The sequence below is a fragment of the Acipenser ruthenus genome, chromosome 6, assembly GCF_902713425.1.
Source record: "Acipenser ruthenus chromosome 6, fAciRut3.2 maternal haplotype, whole genome shotgun sequence".
Lineage (NCBI taxonomy): Eukaryota > Metazoa > Chordata > Actinopteri > Acipenseriformes > Acipenseridae > Acipenser > Acipenser ruthenus.
In genome coordinates, this window is record NC_081194.1 from 51,087,795 (window position 1) to 51,112,208 (window position 24,414).

General features: G+C 37.1%; 1 pseudogene; it reads left to right on the plus strand.

Moving 5' to 3' along the window:
* LOC117411222 (WD repeat-containing and planar cell polarity effector protein fritz homolog) overlaps positions 1 to 16,802 on the plus strand; it is a 39,994-nt pseudogene extending 23,192 nt beyond the window's left edge.
* The last annotated feature ends 7,612 nt before the right edge of the window (positions 16,803 to 24,414 follow it).

Genomic DNA, 24,414 nt, shown 5'->3' on the forward strand with positions numbered 1-24,414 from the left:
AGGTAAAAAAAAAAAAAAAAAAAAAAATCCTGCCCATTTCCCCCTGAGCCGTGCATTGTTCGAAAGGTTTTTTGTAGAATTCACAGTTTAGAAATGACAGAAGAGCAGTTGCAAATGTATAACACCAATTCATATCATTCCAGTTATTATGTATGTAATTAGTTTTGCTTTTGCGTCAGTATAGTGTGCTTGCAGGTGTACACTAAGCTTCAAACCTGCAAGTATTGAGTTGTATCAATTGGTGTCATTGGAAAGTAATATATATATATATATATATATATATATATATATATATATATATATATATATATATGTGTGTATATGTATATATATATATGTGTGTGTGTGTATATATATATATATATATATATATATATATACACATTTAACAGTCGCTTATTGTAAATGACTTCTTATAATACACTTCACCGAACCCCAAGGTCAAAGGGGGGTGCATTAAAAGTAGCTTGGAGTTTTATTTTTTCCTCTTCTTGTTGGATGATGCACCAATACAGTAAATTTGCTATTCTAGATTACAGAAGAAGCAGATAAGTAAATAGTAAATACATAGGATAATTATAAATTCTATCAAGATCTTCAATGCATTTACTGAAATCCCTTGCTATAGAATTACCAGGTTACCTAGTTCTGTCAATGTTAGCACATGCTTTTAAATACCTGTGCTTAAGGACCAAAATCCTTACTAGATAAACTTCAGAGTTCCTTGTTTTTAACAAGAAGAGGCAATCTCCTTGGTTACACAGTATAAAGTGTATTTAAAGTTCCAAAATATATATATACAGCAATGCACTTAGCCAGTACAGGCAAGAACTGTAATAAATGTTTCTTCATTCTTCATTTTGAGCTTTTACATGTTAATGTATCTGTCAATGAAACATATGCAAATAGATGATATGTCATAAAAAACATGACATACTGTATTTGTCATGGGCAGATGCAGTGATAACAAACAAGCCTTGAAGGACTATATTAAAATAAACAGTATTTTTATTGTAATGCGGCTTATGATGTCACTGCACTGAAGACGGTTGTTGTGTCAGCACTAAGCAGCGGAACCTGATGGGGATTTACAACTATCTGTGCCAGTGTTTTTACTGACTAGTGATGTATAGGCTTACTAGTCACTAATTAATCAATACATTTAAAACAATTACATTGGAACTTTATCTAGTTAATGATCCTATTGTATTTGAATTACCGTATGTCATGGTTTTTCATGACATAGCTTATTTATGCCACCATTTTTTACATTTAAAAACATCCAGTCCCAAAACTGTCATGGCATAACATAAAAATAACTCCACATGAGTGGTATAAAATCATGTTTGAAATTTGTGCTTCACATTTTCATGAACGCCATCATCAAAATGTTTTTGCCATAGCTTGTCTCACCTTTTAAGAAAATCTTTAATATAATGTCCAGACTTCTTAAAGGATTTCCAATATAGAGGGATTTACCAGATTATACAACAGATATTGCATAGCAAACTTAATTGTGTTAAAGATAAGGGTATTCTTGCAATGTGGATTCCAATTTTGTAGAATTTTTGGATTTGTACTGTAGGGGCTTCAGTTTAGATTGCTACCACTAAATGTTTTCAATAAACACTAAACTCAGGGATACCATATCAGCCATTACAGCTATTCAGTATGCCGTTAATTTGCTTATTTACTACATGAACAGTTTATTTTAGTACAATCTGCATTTCTTATTAAATGGGGGTACACTGTTTTAACTATGTAGACCTAAATGATACAATTTGCTTGTTTTAGTCTTCATTTTTCATTGCAAGAGTTAGTCTCTAGATTGTGTTGTCTAGTCCTTAAAGGGGGTGACTAAGATTTGACCTCTATTAGCATTAGCAACATTGGTTCTTATTTTCCACTGTGCTTCAATGATAAGGCATGACCCTGTTTAATTTTAGCTACTACACTTGTCTCATATTTTCCTTTTCCTTTATTCATTTTCATATTACATGTCCCTTAAACTGTCATATACCAGGCTATTGGTATTGATTCCCTTTCCTTTGAGTAAAAAATCTATTTCCCTTTTTTTTGTTAAAACAGCTGTTCTTGGTGCTTAATCATTTTCTGTGCTGTTTTTGTTTATTTATTGATATGCAAGAGAAAATATATCATGGAAACTGTAAAAAATGTTGGTTTCTTAATTTTCTGCTAATTCTTGGTTCAGGTGTGCTGGTGTATCTGATCCTTTCAGGGCCACAGCTGGAGAAGGTGACGATTGACAGGACCCTGGTGGGGAGGCTCATCGGCGACACCATCACTGATGGTAATTACACACATGTGCAAATATAATTTTTACATTACCACTAAGGCACTAAATACACTGTGCCAACAGGTGGACTAATTACAGACACCAGGGATCCACAGATTGCATGTAATGCCTTAGTTTCAACCCTTGAGGCTCTAATTACAGAGTTTTAGAGGGTTTTTTTCTGCCATCTTTTTAGAAAGACTCACGCAATGGGAGACAAGGGGCATCCATGTTTTAATGAGGTGTGCGCAAAGGTCAGATCAACAGTACATGGACAGGCCAGGTATAGCAATGTAGACTGGAAATAATGTTGTGTTACTGCATTATGAAGCTTTAAAGGATTTGATGTCAGTAAAGGTAATTAAGAATTGAATATCTGAAATCAATTCGGCTCAGGTACTATATTAATGTTTGTTTCATGCAAAAGTAACTTTAATTTAACTTTAATCTAATTAGTGACTGATCAATAAATAATTTCACAGTATGAACGAGAGCCTACCAGCAGTGCAATGCTGCAGCACTCAAAGGGTCCCTTCATCTTAACCTGTTGCAAAAGGAAGTTGGAAAGGGAGCCAAAAATTAAAGGATGGGCGCCTGTTTTGAAGCACTGCAGGGTTTTTTTGTTTCTGGAAAACTGTATAAACTGTCAGTATGTCTTTGTTTTCTGTATGTTTGGAATCTATTAATCTAGTTTGGCTACACAAATGTAAGTAATCTTGAATCAGTGCTTTTAAGAATTTTGACTTGGGATGTTCTCAAGCAGGCAAGAATGCAGTTATTTACATGCTGCAGCAGAAATGAAGCCATACCTTTTCCTAAAGAAAAGATCACACACAAATTGGAGTGGCATAAGAAAGAGGTTTCCACACCTGTGACTGTGAATTAAAAAGAATAGTCCTTAAACAGCTGACAGACCATTGATAATATTGAGAGGACACAGCCCAGAACCAACATATCCAACCTTGAGGAGAGAACAACAAATGAAACACCAATAAATGGAGACGTCATGAAAAGATAAATTCAACCTCCTTTACAGATCATAACAAGTTTAAAGAAGAGGATCAAGTTAAAGGGTAAAGGAATTAAAAGCGCACAAAAACATCTGACCTCAAATGGCTCAACAAGTCCACCCACCATAACACTGTTGGAGGTTGTATGACCAACATGGACAACCACTGAAAGTCTGCGAGGTGTTTGAATGGTTCTGGAAGAATTTGGGACCATTTCTCAATGATTATTACCTCCACAGAAACAAGTAGTGGCCCATAGAGCTCTTTGGAGTTCAACAGTTTTTTGTGTAAGAAAGGAAATCTTTACAATGATAAGGGGAGCTGCTAAAATGATCCAGACGCGTATAAAGGGTATGGAAGTGGAGGTTACAATACTGATGAAAGTTACAAGCAGATTACTATGTCAGCCTTTTCCTTGGGATCCCTGTAATTAAGAATTCAGCTGCCACTGCTAATTCAGCTGCTAATATCACAAAAAAGGTAAGAATGCAAGCTTACATTTTTCAATGCTTAGAGACCACTCTTGGAAAATCTAACGACCCTTGACCTGCGGCTTATAATGGTGGACATCGTACCATCTATTATGTCAGTAATTGTAGAAACCTGTCGCTGCCTCATTTGAGGTTGCCCACATGTTTCTTAGGTTAAGAGACAGTACACTGAGTTGTTGACCTTATATTTGGTACTCAATTGTATTCTAAGATTTTCTAGATTAAGTTTCATTACCAGTGATTTGTCCATTAAAAAAATTGCTGTTTCACTGACCACCAACAATATCAATAATATATCTCTAGACACACACAGATGTTTAAATTATTGTTGTTCATGTCAGGGTAAATGCGGCCCACTTTATGTTATTATCAAGTGGCATTCTTTCCCTGGTGTCACTTTGAAAAACACTTCACACTGCTGTGCGTCATGTAAAGGGACACAAAACACAAGATACTATTCTATAAGCACAACATGTCCAATTCTGAGGACCACAGGCTATACAAAAAGGAATCAGAATGCATTATATAAAATGGCTTGGATGAACAGGGCACTCTCATTGGCTGAACAAGATGCCAAGTAGTGCTGTTGTTAGATTTTGATTGGATCTCTTTGGCCTCATCACTACTAGTAGTTCTTACACTACTCATTGCATTGTTCTCAAATGTGTTGTTTAATGGGACATTACCAGCCTGTTAAAACTGTGCTCACCTTTGTTTAAAACAGTTGCCATTGTTTTTATATGTTTAGCACCGTTTTTATCCTCCCTATTTTAATTATAATAAAAAAAGGTTATGACATATTCTTCCAGAGCTTGCAGAGCCTGGGTCACACAGGCTGTGATAAGACAGTACATCCCCACTGAGCTTGGCCTTCTTCCTCCTCCTCCTCCTCCCCACTAATCTGACATCTGAACCCCTCCAGGACTGCAGGCTCTGAGCAGCTCTTAAAGAAAGCCTGCAATTGTCAATTCACCACAAAAGAAGAACTAAAGGCAATTATTGGGGAAGAATGGAGGCAGGTGCCCTCGGGACTCATCTGCGCATTTGTCCAACAATGCTGAATACACCTGAGGCTAGCTGTTAAGCAAGATATAGAGAGCACTGCATTGGAGTGACTGGAAAAGATTCACCATTGTGACACCCCACTCTAATGAATACATTCATGTCTGCTATGTATGTATCTCTCTCTCTCTCTCTCTCTCTCTCTCTCTCTCTCTCTCTCTCTCTCTCTCTCTCTCTCTCTCTCTCTCTCTCTCTCTCTCTCTCGCTCTGTTCCATCCTCCAAAATGAAAAACAATTTTTAGGGTTAAACTAATTAATTTTGATTACAAGTGATTTCATAATTGCTCAAAAAGATAAGTCTTCCCATTGGTAAGCCTACTGTTCCAATGGTCAAATTAAAGAGCGATTGAATTATCTACTTTTGTGTGTTATTCATTTTAAAGGTTATTATTATTATTATTATTATTATTATTATTATTATTATTATTATTATTATTATTATTATTATTTGCTGTATTCAAATAAAACTAGAAAATATACCGTTAACCCAATTTCACCCAGAAATCTATTGGACCAGTACTATTACTGCTCAGTTTTAGTCTTTTTTAATATTTTTCCAGTACTAATGAGATACTAAATGCAGTTTTACCTACTTCAGTGGGAACTGTATTTAATATGTAACCCATAAGTAAATGCAACCTAAGATTATAAAGTAGCTTGAAATAAATACATCCTTTTATATTGTAAGTTAATCAGTTTAATGCATATTCTCTCATCCATTTTGAATGCAAAAAATAAAAGTAATCTTGAATGACTGCTTTTTGAATTTGAAGAACTTTGGCTTGGGTTTATCTGTATGATTAAAGCCAGGGAAGTTTACAGACCGTTGAGCACAATTATGTGTTAACAGCATTTTCTAAAATAAATCATTTTCAGAGTGAATCTGTGATCTGTCAGTTCAGAGGTATTCATCTATCTTGGGTTATGAACTGCTGGTATCAGCCATCCTGTCACTATTGACTGCTGTGCAAGGCTGGGGACTGCTTAAGTTAGATTTACTGTGACTGTTGGCTGCGGATGCAAGACTTTTGCCCACAAAAGCAATTCCGTCAGAGGACGAAAATACAGAATAATAAAGTAGACCTGGGAGCTTAACCACAAATATTTGGGAGAAAAAAAAGTCATAATATATTTACAAAAGTACAAAAATGACATTTCACTCATGTGATGTTGTTTTTACAAATGTAGATTTTAAATAAGCCTTTCAATTTCGGGGCTACATAGATGCTGCTAACCTGATATTTTAACTAATGCTTGTGGTAAACTGCCTTGTCTGTGTTTTTGCTGCCTTCACCCTTTTGACGGAAAACTAATTTCACCATTGAAGACACTGAGAAAGACAAAACTTTGTCAAAACTGTACTATGTTTCTATCGTTTTACTATACAGTATATGTTTTTACACTAACATCTTTGAACTTGGTTACTGCATATTGTGTGGACCACTTTTAGACTGAGAGGTATGATTAAGAGACAACTTGTTAATTTACAACAGTGAGATTATGATGGCTGAATGTATTCCACATGTCTGGGATGTCATACTTAAGCGATAGTGCCCGTCGATGAAGGCTCTACCGTATGTTTGTTGACCACGACTGGAGTTATGCATCCCGAGCAAAAGGCGAGGTCAACTAACACACAATAGAGCCTTCATCGAGAGGGCACTATCGCTATTTGAAAATCATTTTTGTCATTGTTTTCTTTAAAAAACACTTTGAAACCTACATTTACATTAAACTTGTAATGATTCATCGGGTACCCTTCCGCTGAGAAACATTTTAGGAAAATAGGATCACACACATAATTAGAGAAAAAAATTACTTTCTTAAACAAATAACCTTTTTACTTCTCAGAGCTGCTTATACTTTATCTGAACAGTGACAGATATCTGAATGGAGCAATATTACTAAACTGTCTGTGTCTCGATTTATTGTTGTTGAAAGATGCTGTGTCTGAGCTCCAGTCGAGCTGACAGGCTGAGATTGGCAGTTGCAGGTACATGATTGGTTGCTTTCATCGATGCAAAGTATTGATTGACTGGATTTATTGGATAATAAAATAAATTTTGACCAATTGTGATGCAGTGACGTTCCAGTGGGCATCTACTGTAGCTGGAAGCTGATTGGCTGATAATACTGAATTGCTTTCTAATACCGGTTTTAACCATGGCAGGGATATGTCACTTTTGCATTCGTTCCTTCAATTCATTTTTGCAGTTTTGCAGTTTTTATCCTAATAATAATTTCAAATTCAGATGTTTTACATAATAGTTCTTATTAGCATTACTGAAAACTACAAGTGTTTAGAAGAATTTTCTCATATAATACATAGATAAACACACTTCCAAATAAACATGAATTGGAGCATTTTGCATTGGAAAGATGGGATGGTGTCAATACTACTGGGCCCTTAATACCATTCAGGTTGCCTTGTGTTGAATAAAAAAAACAACAACCACCAAACCTACAACCTGTATAATAAATGCCTTGGTGCGTGGTCCCCCGTCAATCACTATCCATTTCCTATTTAAAGCACCATTTTACCCCCCCCCCCCCCTCTCCCTCTCCCTCTCCCTCTCTCTCTCTCTCTTCAGTTTTTCCTCCCCCCCACCATCGGTCATCGGTCTCCTCTGGGGTTTAGTGATCACACACTCCCGACCTCGGGTCAGGCTTCAGCCACCCTCACCGTTCAACGGGAGGTTCTCACCTCATGAGTCAGAGGGAACCAGCAGCCAGATTTAGGTGAGATAACATGCAGCTCATGCACGTTATCTCACCTCAGTCAAGAGGTTCTGTCTTCTTTCAGCCTATATTCAGGACCTGGCCAGCTGTACGCTTCAAGAGCGCGAGTTCTAAACTAACTCTTCTCTTTCCTACTACAGCTTCAGACCAGTCAGGGAACTCTTTCCTGTCATTTCCTTTCAGGTTCCTAATCATACCAAGAATCAGCTTCCTAGCCCGACGACGCCTATAGTGTGTTTTAGTGTCCCAGGGGTTGCTGAGCAACCAGCCTGAGGCTGAGCCCTCATTATTATCAATCAAAGGCCGGTGTCGGTCGGGGACCCTCCTTTCCTATCACTACCTCTCAAGCCCAAACCTCAAAGCAGCTTGATCACGAGCTGCTCTTTTCAATCTCAAGTTTCACAAGCACCTCAAGCCCGATCCAGGCTTCTCAATACCTTTCATTGCCCTGGCTCGCGCTCCGAGAAACAGATCCATATTTTGATGTGATGCTTGTTTCTTTCTTGCAGCTGTACTCACTAATAGTTTCATTATCTTGTCTTTCCTGGCGAAAAACAGGGTTTGCTACATCCACAAGGAAACAAAGCTCCCCAGAAGGGTGGAAAAGCTTTCGATTTCAGATCTCAAGGTACCATTACATTTATACAATGTCTGCTATAACATGACAAATATTCAGCACGCTTAGTGCTCCTATTAATAATGTTGTCTGTTAAACAACAAATGTTTTCTTTTTGAAATGTGTTTTTTAAACAAGCTTTTAAATGTATCATATTAAGGGTATTTTATTAGACACCTTAAGAGTACATTGTATGGAATTCACATATAATTGCATAAAAGTACAGATATAGATGTTATTGTAAGATGGAAGACTATATCACTGTGGAAAGCACCGTTTTCCACCGTTTATAGGTGAAGTTCATAAAATAAATGAATATTAGGTGATTTAATGGATGCAATCCCATAGTGTACATACATTTAAAATTGGGTCAGTATCATACTGTACTGTTTTTGTGTTGTAAATATAAATATTAACAATTTATTGTGCCCTATAGACCATCTACTGTAAATGTGTTTAAAGTACATCATTGTCATTTTTCTTCTGGGTTTAGAATGCTGTTGTAAACGTCTTTTGTTTTGTGTGTTTTTTTCATTGTTATAATGTAAATAATACTTTGTGTTTTACTTACATTTCATTTGTAAGATGACTACTCTGAAGAATTTTCACTCTAACCCGCAGGAAGAATAAATGGCAAATACTGTATGCATCTTGCAAGTGAAAGCTCATTCAATGAAAACATGTTCTTTTTTCCATGAAAGTGTGTAAGAAAAAATACACTTTGGATGTGTCAGGGACGACATAATTGCTTGGACTTCATTTACCTTTGATGTTCGTTCGGAATGTGGGGAGGTCAACAATACTGTGGCTGTGCAAATAGGAAAAAAAAGGCTTTTTTATTTGGCCACATAAATTCGGCTAAGGATTTTTATAGCATTAACCCCATTTTAATGGCCTCGGCTGAGTGGTGAGATCACAATTTGGATGAGCCTGATTATTTACTAAATACAATACATAAATGCATCGGGTCCTTAACACCCATTGCACTCTGGCATTATCGCATTACCGTCTTCCTTTGTTGCCGCGCAGACGGGAATATGAAAGCAATCTGTCCTGGAGTGAGACTGGCTCCAGAAGCATTTCCCTGATAAGAGGACCCCCTGCCCTTTGCTAGTGTTTGGTCCAGTAGGCTAAGCTGTGCGCCTAATCCCCAGAAAGTGGTTCGATTACTGCTGACCAGCAAAGGCAAGATGGCATTTTTTATTTTATTTTATTCTTGCTATCAACCCACCATTAATTCCTTGTTGTCTCTCTCTCTCTCTCTCTCTCTCTCTCTCTCTCTCTCTCTCTCTCTCTCTCTCTCTCTCTCTCTCTCTCTCTCTCTCTCTCTCTCTCTCTCCAGCTGTATGATGTGTTATCCAAATGGTCCACTGCTCATGTTTTCAAACCACTGGAACTCAAAACTATATTGCTTAAATAATAATCCAGACAACTCCCTAATAGAGCTGTTGACTCCTTTAAGCAAAGAGGGGATGGATACTATATGTTAAGGAGAGGCAATATTTGTAGGAGGAGATTGTGATATTCACAATACCAATGCTATATAGCTATATATAGCCCCTTGAGATGCTAGCTATATGAAGATGTTTTTCCTCTTGTCTGAGATAGAGAACATCAGCTGTTTTCTATATAGGAATGATTACCAAAGCTTTCATTAAAATCTTATCTTTGTGTTATATTATTTATTAGGGATTTGCAGATTTTTCAAGAACCACACTGTAGGTTAAGAAAGTATTCAATTGCCATACCAGATAGCAGCAGTTTAAACTTTCTTAATCTATAACATGAATAACAATTCAAAGTTAAACAACAGCACCGTAAAATGTTTTGCATCACCTAATATGTTAGGATTGAGACATAATAAAAAAAAATATTACTCAAAGAAATGAGTTACTGGGCTGGAACGTGAAATCGCATAACATTGCTTGAGAGTGTATTCGTCAGGTTAAAGTGTGCTGTATTTTTCATGTGTTAGATCTCCTATGTGGATTTACCTGGATCTGCAGGACAGAGGGTGTATCGTTGACTGGCGGTAAACTGCTTGCATGACATAGCAGTTTGCTTGTGGCCAACAATTAATGAGGGTGCCTGGCCTTGGTCTCCCATATCCAGTGAGAGAGACCGAGCTAACCTGGTGTTGTTAGGATATGCAAACAGTGCCCTTCAGGTACACTATTGTATTGTATTGTATGAAATGTATGTAAATGACAGGTTTAGGGATGTATCATGTAAAACTGAAGGTTTATTTAATAAATAGGGCATCTCCTGTCTCCCAGTCCTCAGCAAGAACTGATAGACTCAACTGCCCCTTTAGACGTTGCATTAATAAATGATCTGATGTAGAATACAGTACAAACTATCACAATTACTGCCACTGCCTACAAACAAAGTATAGTAGCTCATAAATAAATGCAAAATATCTTCCAAAGTGGAAATAGCTTGAGCAATTTTCTATGGGAGATTAATACAAAATGATGCAGTATATTTAGACCGTTTGGAGTATGCAAGGGATTTATCTTAGTCCTTCACCTATTTTTTACGCTTAAAGAACATTAAAGTCCTCCCTTGCATCATTTCTAATTAAAGTGTTTGTTGTCATTTTCAGATCCGCAGTGTGAAATTAAGCTAGCAGTTTATGTAAGAACCATGGAGTAAATCAAACATTATTCTCATCGGAAAGACAGGGACTTCAATCACTTTGAGCTTATATATATGTTTCTTTTGTTATGTTTTCTATCTGCATGCTAAGCCAATTTTCTACTTAGACTAGCATTTAAAACTGTTATTTAGTTCCCTATGTGGTCTTTTTCCCTACCCCATACTGATAAGCAGTGCCATTGCAAATAATAAAATAAAATAAATCCTTAATTATTCAGGCATTCAACATTTTTAATGATTTGTGGTTTCCCAGATTTAATAATCTAAATAAACCATTATCTAATGTTATCGCATATTACATAACTCTGCTTTTGGCTTGTGTCTATTTAAACACATTTGAAACTGCTAACCCTTGTTGCCAAATAGGGCCCACGATGTAGTCTGGGATTGAGATCAGTCGGTTTAGTTAGGTATCAGACAAAACCACATTGTCTGAAGTTCTGTTTTTGCTGTACAGTATTAATTATGGCTAACAATAAACATGCTTCCATTGTTTTATGATAAGCAAGGTATCAAAGTGTAAGACATAAAGTTGGTCATAGCACGATAATGCCTGAAATCAACATCTGATTTTCGGGTTATACCTTATACAACATGGTTTCCACCCTCCCAAATTTTACAATTCGGGTTTGACTGAATTTCCCCCCTGCAAATGCTGCCAAAAAATTAAGTTATTTCCTTGCCCGATGCCTGCAGTAGTGTGTAGCTGTTCTAAATAAAGGATATTTTCTTAATTAATAAGATTAATTTTGCTAAAAATGTGTGATTTACTGTGTGTAATAAATTAAGGTATAGTTGAACGCATATTATCTGAACTGTCCTCTCTTATCCAAACTGGAAGAGTATTTTCCAACATCAGCTCCAATGGACTAGCTTTCTGGTGTAATTTCATTCAAATTATATTTTCTTTTTTTTTTTTTACTGGCCCCTTACCTTTTTATGATGTTTACAACCACTGCAAGTGGTTTATATTGCTATTACACAAATAGGGTTTTTTAATTATGTGGAAATTGTGTTAAGGAACTGCTCTCTTCAGTTCTAGTTGCCTATATACATAAAGGTAGGATAGAGAAATGTTATGAAACCCTCAGCCTCTGACTCACTCTGCGACCCCGACCAAGCCACTTGGCCAGCCTGTGCCTCCATCTTCTCAAGTGGAAAATTCGGTCAAAGCAGGGTCCTGCTGTGAACAAGGGCTTGGATCTCAGTTGGACAATCTGAGGTTAATAATTAAAAAAAAAATAGATAAGTAGTTGACCAGTCATTGAAACCAGTAAACAGGACAGTACTTCAGTAGATTGTGAGGATATATTTGAATTTGTGGTGTATCAGCTGTCTCTAGTGTGATATCACACGCTGTAAATAAAAGTTACAATGCTTAATAATTCTACATAATCTAAAATATTTTTGTTAAAAATAACACTCTGAAGTTGAAGAGTTGCTACGCATCAAGGCCCTTTATTTTCAGTCTTTACACAGTTTGACAAAAGCTATGTATAGTTTTAGAGCTTCTCACCCCTAATTTGGCCCACTGAAGCATGTTAAAAAATAAAAACAACTAATTTGTGCAAGAAATTCCATTACTTTACATTTGTTAGACTTCAGTGAATAGATGTTGGGCATCTCTTCTGTTCACCACCCTGTACTTCTTTTTTTTTTTTATTAATTCCCATACTGGAGGTGCTCGTGGATATTCAGATCACTGTCGCGCTACTGGGGAGTGCTGTGGGGGAAGATTATTATCTACACCAAAAAAGGAAAGAAGGGAATTTTGAACGCAAAACAATGCCCATATATGCACACAAACAGCATGACAACTGCAAACGTACTGCTATTACCTTTATGGAAATCAAACATAAGAGGGACTTTAATATGGTACAATGGTACGTTGAAAAAGCACGGTAGTCGTCTCATAACTGAAGTACAAGAAATGATACAGATATTCTTTAATGTCATACTGTACTTTGTTTTATGAAAGTCGGCATGGATATTTTGCTGACTGCTGTAGATGTGGGTCATGGAGGCCTACTTAAATGGTAGTGAACCCAATTCATATTCTTAACATAGTTTGCAGTAGTATTTAAAGTTCTGGATTATTATTTATACCTTTGGTAGGAGATATGTATGCTACAAACATACAGTACATTTCATTTTTTAAACTGCATTCGCACAGAATGGGATCCGCTTGATGCCAAGTTTAACATTAAGCAGCCTTATCAGGTCCACACAGTTGAGCATGCCAGCTGCATATGCGAGTGCACCTGCAACAGAATTCAACACGTGGCATCCCACTGAGGTCCAGGGCTATCACCCGCTGCCAGGACACAGCCGAAAGCAAGCTGGTCCTGGGCTGCTAAGACTCTTCTCTGGTTCTCTACGACCCCCATCGGTGGGTAACTCTGCTAGCCCAGCCGGAGATGCTGCCCTCTCTGATCGAGTGGCATCCTGACGGGGGCATGTTGGTGGTTGGCAGCAGCCAAGGTGAGCTCCAGTGTTTCGACACTGCCCTCTCGTCCATGAAGCTGTAGCTCCTGGCAGAAGATCTCATACCCAAGATGTCCCTCCAGTTTGCCAAACACTTTCATGTCTCCAGCAGCCTGGTTCAGGCACAGTGGGTGGCCGCCCAGGCCTTCCCTCACAGCAGCAACAGCCTGGATGTTCACCACCTGCTGTTTCTCAGGTTTGACAAGGGACCAATCGCAGTGCTTCGATTCAAACTGGGTAAGGTGGTGGTTTCTTAACAATTTCGAGTGAACTGGATAATTGGAGTTAACTGTATCATTTTTAATTGAATATATTTTAATTGTTTTTACTTCTTAACATCAAAGAACTTGACCCAAATGAATCCTGTTTTTGCATTCATAATGTATCTTCATTTTAGAATCAACACTAATTGATTTAAAGTTGAATTCTTTATAGTCAAACCACTGTTTCCCAAGACCATCTACAAGATGTTACTTGAGACAGGTTGTCCTACTATACAGGAACTCTTTAATACTGTATTATTATTATTATTATTATTATTATTATTATTATTATTATTATTATTATTATTATTATTATTATTTTACAAATTCATAAAAATGATAATTAAAGTAAATGTATATGAATTAAAATAAAAAGGGCCTGTAATATACTTATATCCCTTTATCCTAACCACTGAAAAAAAAGGTAAACTAATGTTGCTTATGTCATAGTTAACAATAACATTATTAAGAGATATCCTCTGTGTTTCGATTATAATTTTTATTTTCACAGAATATAAATCCATTTTGCTTCAGTGCGGAACAGGAGATGGCAGGGAGCCAGTCTGTGTACTGTTTTTGCCACATGCAGTTATCTCATCTGGACATACACTTGACCATGCCTGAAGCGGTAGTTTGTTGAGGGTGGATTTAGAATCACAGGACTCATTAGCCTAACAGTGTTGGTCAAAAATAATTACTTGGAGAGATGCATTACTTATTTACTGTTGCACAGACATAAACAAGTCCTTGGAAAACACTTTTTTAAAAGTGCAATACTGTTATGGCAATAGGAAAGAAGCCTATCTTTTTATTTATTTATGTCTTACTTTATTGGAATATTTAGTTACTTAAGTTCTTACAGACTGTTTTGAATCGGTGCCATCTTAGCAGACTGCGATGGACCTTCACTTGCTTCATATTTTTTGTTCATCCCGTTGTGTAAGAGTTGTGTGATTTGTTTGATTTAACTCTAGACAGGGTCTTTGGGGAACAACTCTGTATCTACAGCTCAGTTCAGTTGGTTCTGACACTAGCTGAGGCTATTTGGGGATTTGGGGACTGGCTGCTAATTGCCAGCTTGTAATTTTAATTGGACTGCCTCTTTTCTTAAATTAATTGGACTGCCTCGTTTCTTAAACCAATTAGGCAATAAGTCACCCGTCACCTTATTCTCCAAAGCGGGCCACTTGGAAGCTTACCACCCACAAGAGGTCATTTGTCCGGATGGAAATCCATTGATGTTTGCAAACAATAGTCTTAACTTCTCCAGAAGTGTTGCTATTACTCATTGCAAAACTAACTAACTAATTAGATAAGTCATTGCCGTATTTTTAGTGCAGTTCAGTACCTGCTGTGTGTCGGATTAATTGTTGTTTGTGCAATTGACTTGTGTTAGCCACATCTGTTCTTGTGCTGCGCTAACAAGGTTAAGCGCTGTGTTGATTGGTCACTTCTTGTTACTTAGGGTGATTCAGTCTCCCCAGGATTAGTTATCAGCTAAATAATTAACTTTCTTACGACTGATCTAGTTGTTAGCTGTCTCTAGTGATGAAGCATACATGTTGATTAGCTCTTGTAGGCTAACTTTTTGTTTAAGTTTTTTGTCTTCTTTGCATTGGTGTCATGGAAACAGCTACCTGTTGAGACCTGCCTAATGAAATACAAAACACATGCTACTATTATAAAGTACAATGTTGCACGAAATGCCTTGGCAAATTTATGAATACTTCTTAAAAAGGTCTCATATGGTGCATGACAATGTGAGAAAAAACTAAAACAAGAAAAAAATCATCACTCAATTTTTTATATTTAATTAAAAAGGGCACTCAAATAGGGGTAACATGACCAAGATTTTAAAAAGGCACTTTGTTTGATCTCATAAGCATATTATAGGCATATTATAGCATATTATAAGTCTTTATTGTTTTCCTGTTAATCTTTTTCTTTTCTACTTTTTTTCACTTCCAGCATGTGAGTTACAGGTAATAGCACCCCACCTGCTTCCTGCTTATTTACATCATGTTGGGTCAGGTGGGATCTTGTTTCCTGTAACACGAGACACTTTAGAACATATAAGCGGTCTCGTATATTGAATGGTTAGGTCCAGAATCAGCTTGTCTCACTGTCCTATTGCAGCCGCTTAAGAGCAAATGAGACTGACGTTTTGAAACAGAAGTGCATCCGTTTGCAAAAAATGATTTGTGTAAGGCCACAGGTACCCTTTATTTGTTTGTCCAAACTTCCAATTATTACGTCAAATTGTAAAACGCTGACACCTCAGCACAGCGTTGATACAGGTTCCCTTCACCTCTCTTACACATCATTCTAGAGGCACGCTATGTTCAAACTTTTTCATTATTTATCTCTCAAGGGTTTCTTACGGTTATTGTATTATTTGCTTATTTATATGGGTTATATACACATGCATATCTACCTCCATATATTTATAGGAGCAAAACAGTTAAATATTCTACACGTGAAGTATGGAAGCGGTGCGCTCCCTGCCCAAGAAGTGAGGGGTTGGTGCTCCCTGCATCTTAAAATATACGGTACAATAGGGGAAATGTGGCAAATAATACAGAGAGAACCGCTCCCTCCACCCCAGGATGCACCTTCCAGGGCAGGTTTGAGACATGCTTGTGGGGCAGTTTGGGAAATTTCTCATTGCCATTGATTGTGTTTCCCGAGCCAATCTGTTGATAATTACAGAGAACTCCAGTCTTTTTGCATGCATCTGTAACATGAAAAACTAGGAGCTTCCACGGTCCTGCACACAGTCACACATCCATTGCATGTAAAGCTTACTTCCAAATATGAGAATTTTGAGCCTGAACTTTTCCCCTGAAAAGTCTGTGCATTTCTAATGGAAACAGGCATACATTGACTGAATCGTGTGAGATTTATTTGATGGAAACAAGGTCTCTTGTTTGAATTAATGCTTATACTATTGAAGTGGGCCTTTAAAGTAATTTAATTTAATTAATCTGAGCGAGTTTTCTGTGACAGGTGCCATAACAACGGGGCAGCTGGGGCCCACTGAGCTCGTCCACCAGTATATTCGTTATGACCAGATTGATGAAGCTATTAACATCTTAAGTGGCATCAATTGGAATACAATGGGACCAGATTGCTACACGTGCCTGCGTCACCGTTGATCATCTTCACAGGCAAAAGTTAACAGCAGAGAGGGAAGGTGTGGATATTTCATTTAAGGTTTTTCTTAAATCCTTTTTAATATGACCTTCTGTTAATTTTTTTTTCTCCATAGATCCACCTGCTCTTTTTTAAGCATCATTTAACTGTGCTGTACTTTATTCTGCTGGAGATTTTTTTTTCTAGATTCTAAATAGAAATTGAATCATTATTTTTGAGTGAAATTAATGAAATATTTTGTATTGTAAATAATCCTTTTAAGAACAGTACTGCATTTGTCCCTGGTTTAAATTTGTATCCAGATGGTAAAAGTTAAGGTGTATCTAAAGCGTTATACCGGGGTTTAGCAGTCCTGAGAAAAGCAAAAAAGCAAAAAAAGAAGAAAAATTAGTAGCACCGCGCAAAGGTATGGCGGAAAATGACATAATTAAAGATTCTGTTATCAGGGTACCTAGCATGCAAAAATACTAAGAGGAACCCATGCATCCATCCTTTAAATTAACAGCATATAATACAGGATAATACATTTAGTTCCGTGGTTAGAATACCGGTTTATTCATTCATGGGGTCCGGGTGACGTAATAACAATGGGAGCATGATTTATACAGTCAGGAAGATTCAACCAATTTATGTTCGTTAGAGAACTATCTTATATTCTTTTAGTACTTCACTTGTGAGTTTTTCATTCCTTACAGTGACCATAAGCCCATACTTGTGGATTTTTGAGAAATCGTAGGCTATATTTTAGGAACCACTTTTTTTTATGACATATCATTTTACATGCATTTGGATGTAGGTCATGCAATGTGTTATTTATCTCCTTGGTGGAAAATATATATGTTATTGACAGACGTTGTTATACTTTGGATTTGAATGTTTGAACAGTTTTATTGGTTGTGTAATGTAGCCTGTAACTGTAAACAAGATTAACACACGAAAAGACAGTGATGACACACAGGAGAGATGAACAAACATGTGACAGAAATCTATTATGGTACCGATATAACAGGAATAGACTTTAAAGTAGTAGCTGAACTCCAGTGGATTAGCTCTGGTTCTTGTGAGGTTCGAATTGAATTCATTATGAATCTTTGGTCATTTTTTGAAGTTATTTTCAGAACTAAAAAATATATATATAAAAAAAATAACCACAAAAAAAAATCTATTGAAATTTAAATGAATTTGCTGCATTCTTGTAAAGTGTTACAGATTAAAAATATACTGAACATTCATGTAAAAGAAAGATAATGTAGTTCATACATCTGAACTGTTATTTACTATTACCTTCAAGAGTCAGGAAGAAATGAAGGTGTCTGGTGTCTGGAAAGTAGTTACCATTACCGCAATGCTTGGAAACCAAGCATGTGTGAAATTGAGAAAAAGAAAACCCTGAACTGGTGAAAATTAGAAGTACCAAAAAAAAAAACCTTCAACGAATGTAAACATAATTCATAGAACGCTTTTAAAAACCATTCCAATATTATGCCTCTTGTTCTTTAAATTGTACAAAATCTGTTCATTATGTACCTGAGAACCAAATGAGTCTAATTTCTTAACAGTATACAAACTGTACAGTTATGATGTAGTACAGTGCTGAGTATCAAGATACATGTTGTAAAGTGTAACACATTATTAGACCTACAGCACTGTGCTATTACACTATAGTTTATGTTATAAAGCAAAGAAATGCATTAGTACATACAGTACACTTAATGAGGATTCTGTGATAAATCTGTGAATTATAATAGTGATTATATTGTAATTCACAAAACAATAAGCACTTTATTACTATTAAAACCTGTAAACATGAACAGAGCTTAAAAGCAATTATGCTTGATAGTGATACGTAAATGTAGATATGTGTATTAGATTTCTATTGATTTTATAAATGTATTACAGTAAAAAAATAAAAATAAAACTGGTTCTCATTGGAAAATAAATCTTTCTATCATTGCTACCAGGTCACAAGAGGTCAGTGCTAACCCTTCTCTAATACAAGCAAAGTATTTGAAGACTAATTGTGTTCTAACCTAGTATTTCCCCTACATATCAGATCGAGTACATGACATTTTGTTTTGAAATAACTACTGTACATTTAATAATAAAAAGGCCCACTGTACTTAAAACAAAACACTGGGTTAAAAACATTAATACTTGTATTAAATGTTTATTGAGCTGTTATTTATTTATTTATTTTCAATTAGTGTACCAGATGCAGTAACTGCACTTTCTGCTATATTTTTCATTGTGTTTTGTACTGTGTATTTTAGTTAGTATAGCTCAAACAACATGTTCATGTAGTTAAAGAGAGCATTTCAACATACTAATCTTTTCTAAAATGAACATGTTCTTCTGTTTCTGCCAGGTACCAGCTGAGGTCATTACCTGTTTTTTGGTGTCCTTGGAACCAGGAGAGGGCTTGTACTGAGCCACCGCTTCTTATTCCAGGGTACAAAGCCAGGTTGGGTAGAGACTAGCCACAAATTGAAAATGCTATAACTGTTTAGATTTTTTAAAGTATGGCTGTCCTCATATATTTATTTAAATGGCAAGCAGCTGGTAGTGTTGGACCCTATAGTTGCTTACATGCATTAATTAATGCATGCATAATCTTGCATCTGAAAATGGGATACTTTATAGTGTCTAGGTTTTACTAATATTTAATTGCTTGTCTGATTATAATATTCTGTTATGTGTGTTCTGTTTGATTTTCCATGGTTGTTTTAGCTTTGATATTAATGTGCCTTACTGACTAACTATTTCGGTAAAAAATGGCTTATGAAATGAATTGTGGGGAAGGCCGTTGAGGAAGGATATTAGTGTTGCGCTGTGCACTGAAGCCCACAGGTAAAGCACTGTGATCTGAAGCCTCTGCAATTCTAATATGCATCCCAATTCTCTTCTCTACACTTGGACTTCATTAGTCTTTTCAGGAGCCTTTTTTGCTGGAATTGTTAATAACTGTGGCAAATGATGATCTAAGTAGCCACAAGAATAGAGGATCATACAGAGCATAATAGGCTATTTAACAGAATATAAAAAAATAAAACCATTATATGGAACCTAAAACACCACTGGGGCTATTTGTGCTTAAGGCCCTTGATCCATGTTATCACTTTGCTTCTGAAAACTCCCCTAAAAGCTCCCAGAAAGCTGTTCATTTTCCTGGACTTTCCATAGACTGCACAAAAAGAAGATAGGAGCAGAATCTGTATAGATTTGTGCACATCTTACACGATTTTAAAAACGTATTACTGGGAACCAGCCTGGCGGAAACAAAGTATAACACAGTGGTTTGGATCTTTTATGACTCATGTGGCCTTTTTTTTTTTGTTCCTGCAGTAATGGCTGTATCTTTTGAAGCTTCCTGCCTTGCAAGCGTCGGGGACACTTTTCACTTAGATAGATAGGAATGGTTCCAATCCATTCCCCACAAAGTAGAGCTGCTGAGACCAGAATTGAAAGGTGGAGTCTGTTCTGTGGACCTTGAAAGGACTCAGTGTGTCATTTAGCGACATGAGAAAGTGACAAATTATGAACGCTTCCCCAGCTACTTTTAAAGCAACAAAGCAGCGGTGAGGACCCAGAGACTTTGACGTTTCACCCCACATTCTGCCCTCCCATTTAATTAGCTACAGAAGTAAAATTAACCTGCCTTTAAACGTGCTCTGTAAAGCCCCTGCATGTGGTCCTTGTTTTCTAAGATCTTGCCTCACAGTGTTACATGAGGTTGGCTGGACAAAACCAATTGTGCTTTCCCCCAAATTCTCTCAGCATGCCACCTCTCCACAACTGTTTCAATTGTTTTCAAAGAAACAATAGCGGGAATGCCTTTGTTAAGGAAACTCTTTGGTTGGAAACCTCGTTTGCTGGTGTGTTTTGCATAATGATGACATTGTATAGCTCTAATTACACTTTGATAGTGCCAGATACATTTATCCAATTAGGTAATTTGTCAGCACTCTATTTGTATGATGTGTAATTAAATAAGAATTTTGATTAGTCAGATCCATGCTTAGTTCTTAATGGGTCTTTTTTTTTTATAGAACTGTGTTGAAAACGCAGATAAGGCAGCGTTATTAAAATTCATGACAGAACAAGCTGTACGGTACTTTAGAAAATCTGATTTATTCGTTGTTTTATAGCGATGAACAATTAATGCTATTAAAAGGTTAAGTCACTGCAGTTTTATGTGATAAAATGCATTATAAAACTATGTAGTGTTCTGAATTACTGTAATGGCTTTATGTTTTTTGGTGCCATTTTTGATGTTCTCCTGCATATGTACTTCAGAAGAATTCTAATGTGTTCTGATTATTAAGAATGCCTATTCTAAGGTTAGGTTCTTGGCAGCGATGACACTAAATAAGAAAGCGACTGTAAACAAATGAGCTTGATGGTATGTTTATGCTCAGTTTTTCTAAATATATACATATGCACTAAACTACTCAAATGTGATTACTGTATGGTCATATAAAAATCGAAAAGGTCTATCTTTTTATGTTTTTTATATCCCTTTTAGGCCCCTCGATCCCTTGTAGAGAGCTTAGCCACATCCCATTGACTCCTACTAAGAGAGGCTAGCCTAGAATAAGCTGCAGTCTACCCTTTACCAGTGCATCCGCTAATGCTCAAATACCTTCCCCTTAATCGTCAAGCATTGATGAGGTTGCCAGAAACAGTATTTATTTTTTATTTTTTGTTTATTTAGCAGACGCCTTTATCCAAGGCGACTTACAGAGACTTGGGTGTGTGAACTATGCATCAGCTGCAGAGTCACTTACAATTACGTCTCACCCGAAAAACAGAGCACAAGGAGGTTAAGTGACTTGCTCAGGGTCACACTATGAGCCAGTGGCTGAGGCGGGATTTGAACCGGGGAATCTCCTGGTTACAAGCCCTTTGCTTTAACCACTTGGACCACAGTATCTGTGGTCTTTCCAATTTGCTCATCCCCTTACAAAAGGAGATGAGAAAATGGGACCCATCAGAACCAAGCGAGACAAAAGATGGAATTTAAACTTAACAACCTAATTCAGACAGTCAAAACTGCCAGCCCACTGCACCTGCTTTACTATCACTCTCATCTCTCTCTTTATGTTTTTAAGTAATTAGCCATATGTGACAGGATGCGAGTGGTGTATGACAAAGTGAATGTCCAAACAGTAATTGTTCTCCCAAAACGTCTGTATTTATTTAAACAATAAATAATAATCCGCCCCCGCTACCAGCAATGGTATTGGGAGCTAATACAGGAGGTTATAGTCCCAAACAGAAAATAAATAGTAATCCCCATAGTGCACGAAACTCTGCCCTCCAAACAGTGGATGGTAGTGCTTTTCTGTGCTGTGCAGTGAAGGTAGTGCTTAGGGATTTGTGCTGGTTCCCTGGCTGCAGCATCTCCTAGTCCTCTGCAATACACAACAAAACCAACAAAACACAGCGCTCCCGGCGTGTTAGTAACTCCAGCATATGGAGCCGTACTCATGTAGCTGCTTCTCCTTTGTACCACCAAACTCCTCCTTGTGGTCAGCCCGGCGCCACGCTCTATCCAATCACTGCCTGCCCCACAGCTGATCACAATGGACTTTTTTAGTAAGCCCACAGCTACGTGCTTTCTCCAAAATGGCTGACTTCCAGGTTTGCCACATTGGTGTCAGAAGTGGACACAGGTACTCCGACATGTACTTGGAAGCCTGTAGCCTGATGAGCAAGTCCGAGGGCGGACTTGAGGCTGGCAGGGGAGAGTGTAGCGTGCTACGGGGGTATGGGGTTAAAAGCTTTGTGTCAGGTCTATGGTTTTTAAAGGGGCAAACTAACCTCTGTGATTGTGGCCTTGTTACAGTATATACAGTCTGTGATGAAGGAGTTCATAAAGACTTTGTAAAGACTGTTTGTTTGGCTATTAAGGAGGGGGAAATGTGATGAAGGAGCTCATCACACATAAAATACCCCTATACCCCTCATAAAGACCTCTCGATTAGCAAGCAGTAGATATGGCAGCCATCTGTACCAGTCCTTCCCCGTATCTGTAACAAACTTCTGGAGCATTTGCTTCAAAGTGTGATTAAATCTTTCCACAAGGCCATCAGTCTGAGGTTGACAGGGGGTGGTCTTTATCCCTCAATCCTTAACAAGCTATTGACCTAGACCTAGACAAAAAATAGTTCCCTGGTCTGTCAATATTTCTTTAGGTATTCCTACCTTGGAGAAAAACTGAACTAAGGCTGTGGTTATTTGCTTTGCTTTTATCTTCTAAAATATTATTTATTATTTTAGATTGTTCCAGGGGAAGGGGATGGGTAGCTAGCTATAAATATCTCCTGGGAGTTCATTTGAGAGTGAGACTCTTACTAGCACTGAGCTAAGAGAGGGGTGTTCAGTTATTGCACCACTAGTCAGTAGAACATTACTAGTATCCTGTTCATGTTTGTCATTTTTTTGTTTTCTCCATTTTGGTGCCTCTTATAAATTGCTGTTCTTCACTGCAATGTACAGTCTGTTGATCTCCTTCTTGCCTCAGTGGGCCTTTTCACCTCTGGTCATATTGCTCCCTTTTACACAGTCACAGACAAAAGTATTGGCACCCTACTCTTACTATAAGATAATTAAAGAAAAAGAGTTACATACAAGTATTTAGTGAGCATTAGCCACTAATGAATATGACAAAGCCCAAAATACACAATTTCTGGTATACAAATAATCTTTATAAAAAACACAAAATCACTTAGTGATTTCAAATTACAAAAGTACTGGAACTTTTAGCAGCCAGCGGAAACCAAGGACTTAAAAAAGATTTAGAAGCATCAGACATAATAAGGCATGGAAGAACTATACAAAGGATACAAAACACAGAAGAGTTGTATACATGTAGACCTCACTGAAAACCACTTAAATAAGTCAAGATATAGGAACAGGAATCTGAAGCATTCTTCAACAAAATTATCTGGTTCGATGAGTCTAAAATATAACTTTTCTCCCAAAATGGATCACAGTATGTTTGGGAAAGGCGTAAAAAATATAGAGGTGCCGTCTAATCTACTGCGATTAGAAAAATAAACCATAGCAAGGTAGAATTGGTGGACTGTCAATCAAAACTCAAATTTGCAAATCACAGCTGACAGATTGTTTATATGGAGGCGGGACAAAGCCAGAGGTCTGGCAATAGGTCAGTGTTAAAGTGATGCGATTGTTCTGTTGGGAGATGTGATCCTAAAGGTGTAATTTCGTGACACCGAACAGAACTGAACAACCTGATTTGGCGAAACCGTTCCAACTTCCTGCCGTGGAACATGTTGTTCGGTCGAACAGCCCGGTCTGCACACGGTAAAACATGGCGGAGCCCCGCAGGTACAGCTATGGCCAAAAGTTTTGCATCAACTGCATTTTCTGTTTGTTGGATTGAGACAATTTAAAAATGTAATAAATAAAATAGATTAACATCATGTAGATGTTTTATTTAACATGTAATCAAAGAAACTACAGAACGATAGCACAAAAGTATACCGGAAGACAGCGTTATAGTAGTACAGTATTTCATGTTGGATTTCGAAATGTCAAATTTTTAAAATTGTTGTCTGTTTTTCGTTTAGTATGGAAAACTAGAAAGCGGTATGATTGTAATTCAATATGTTAACGTAAC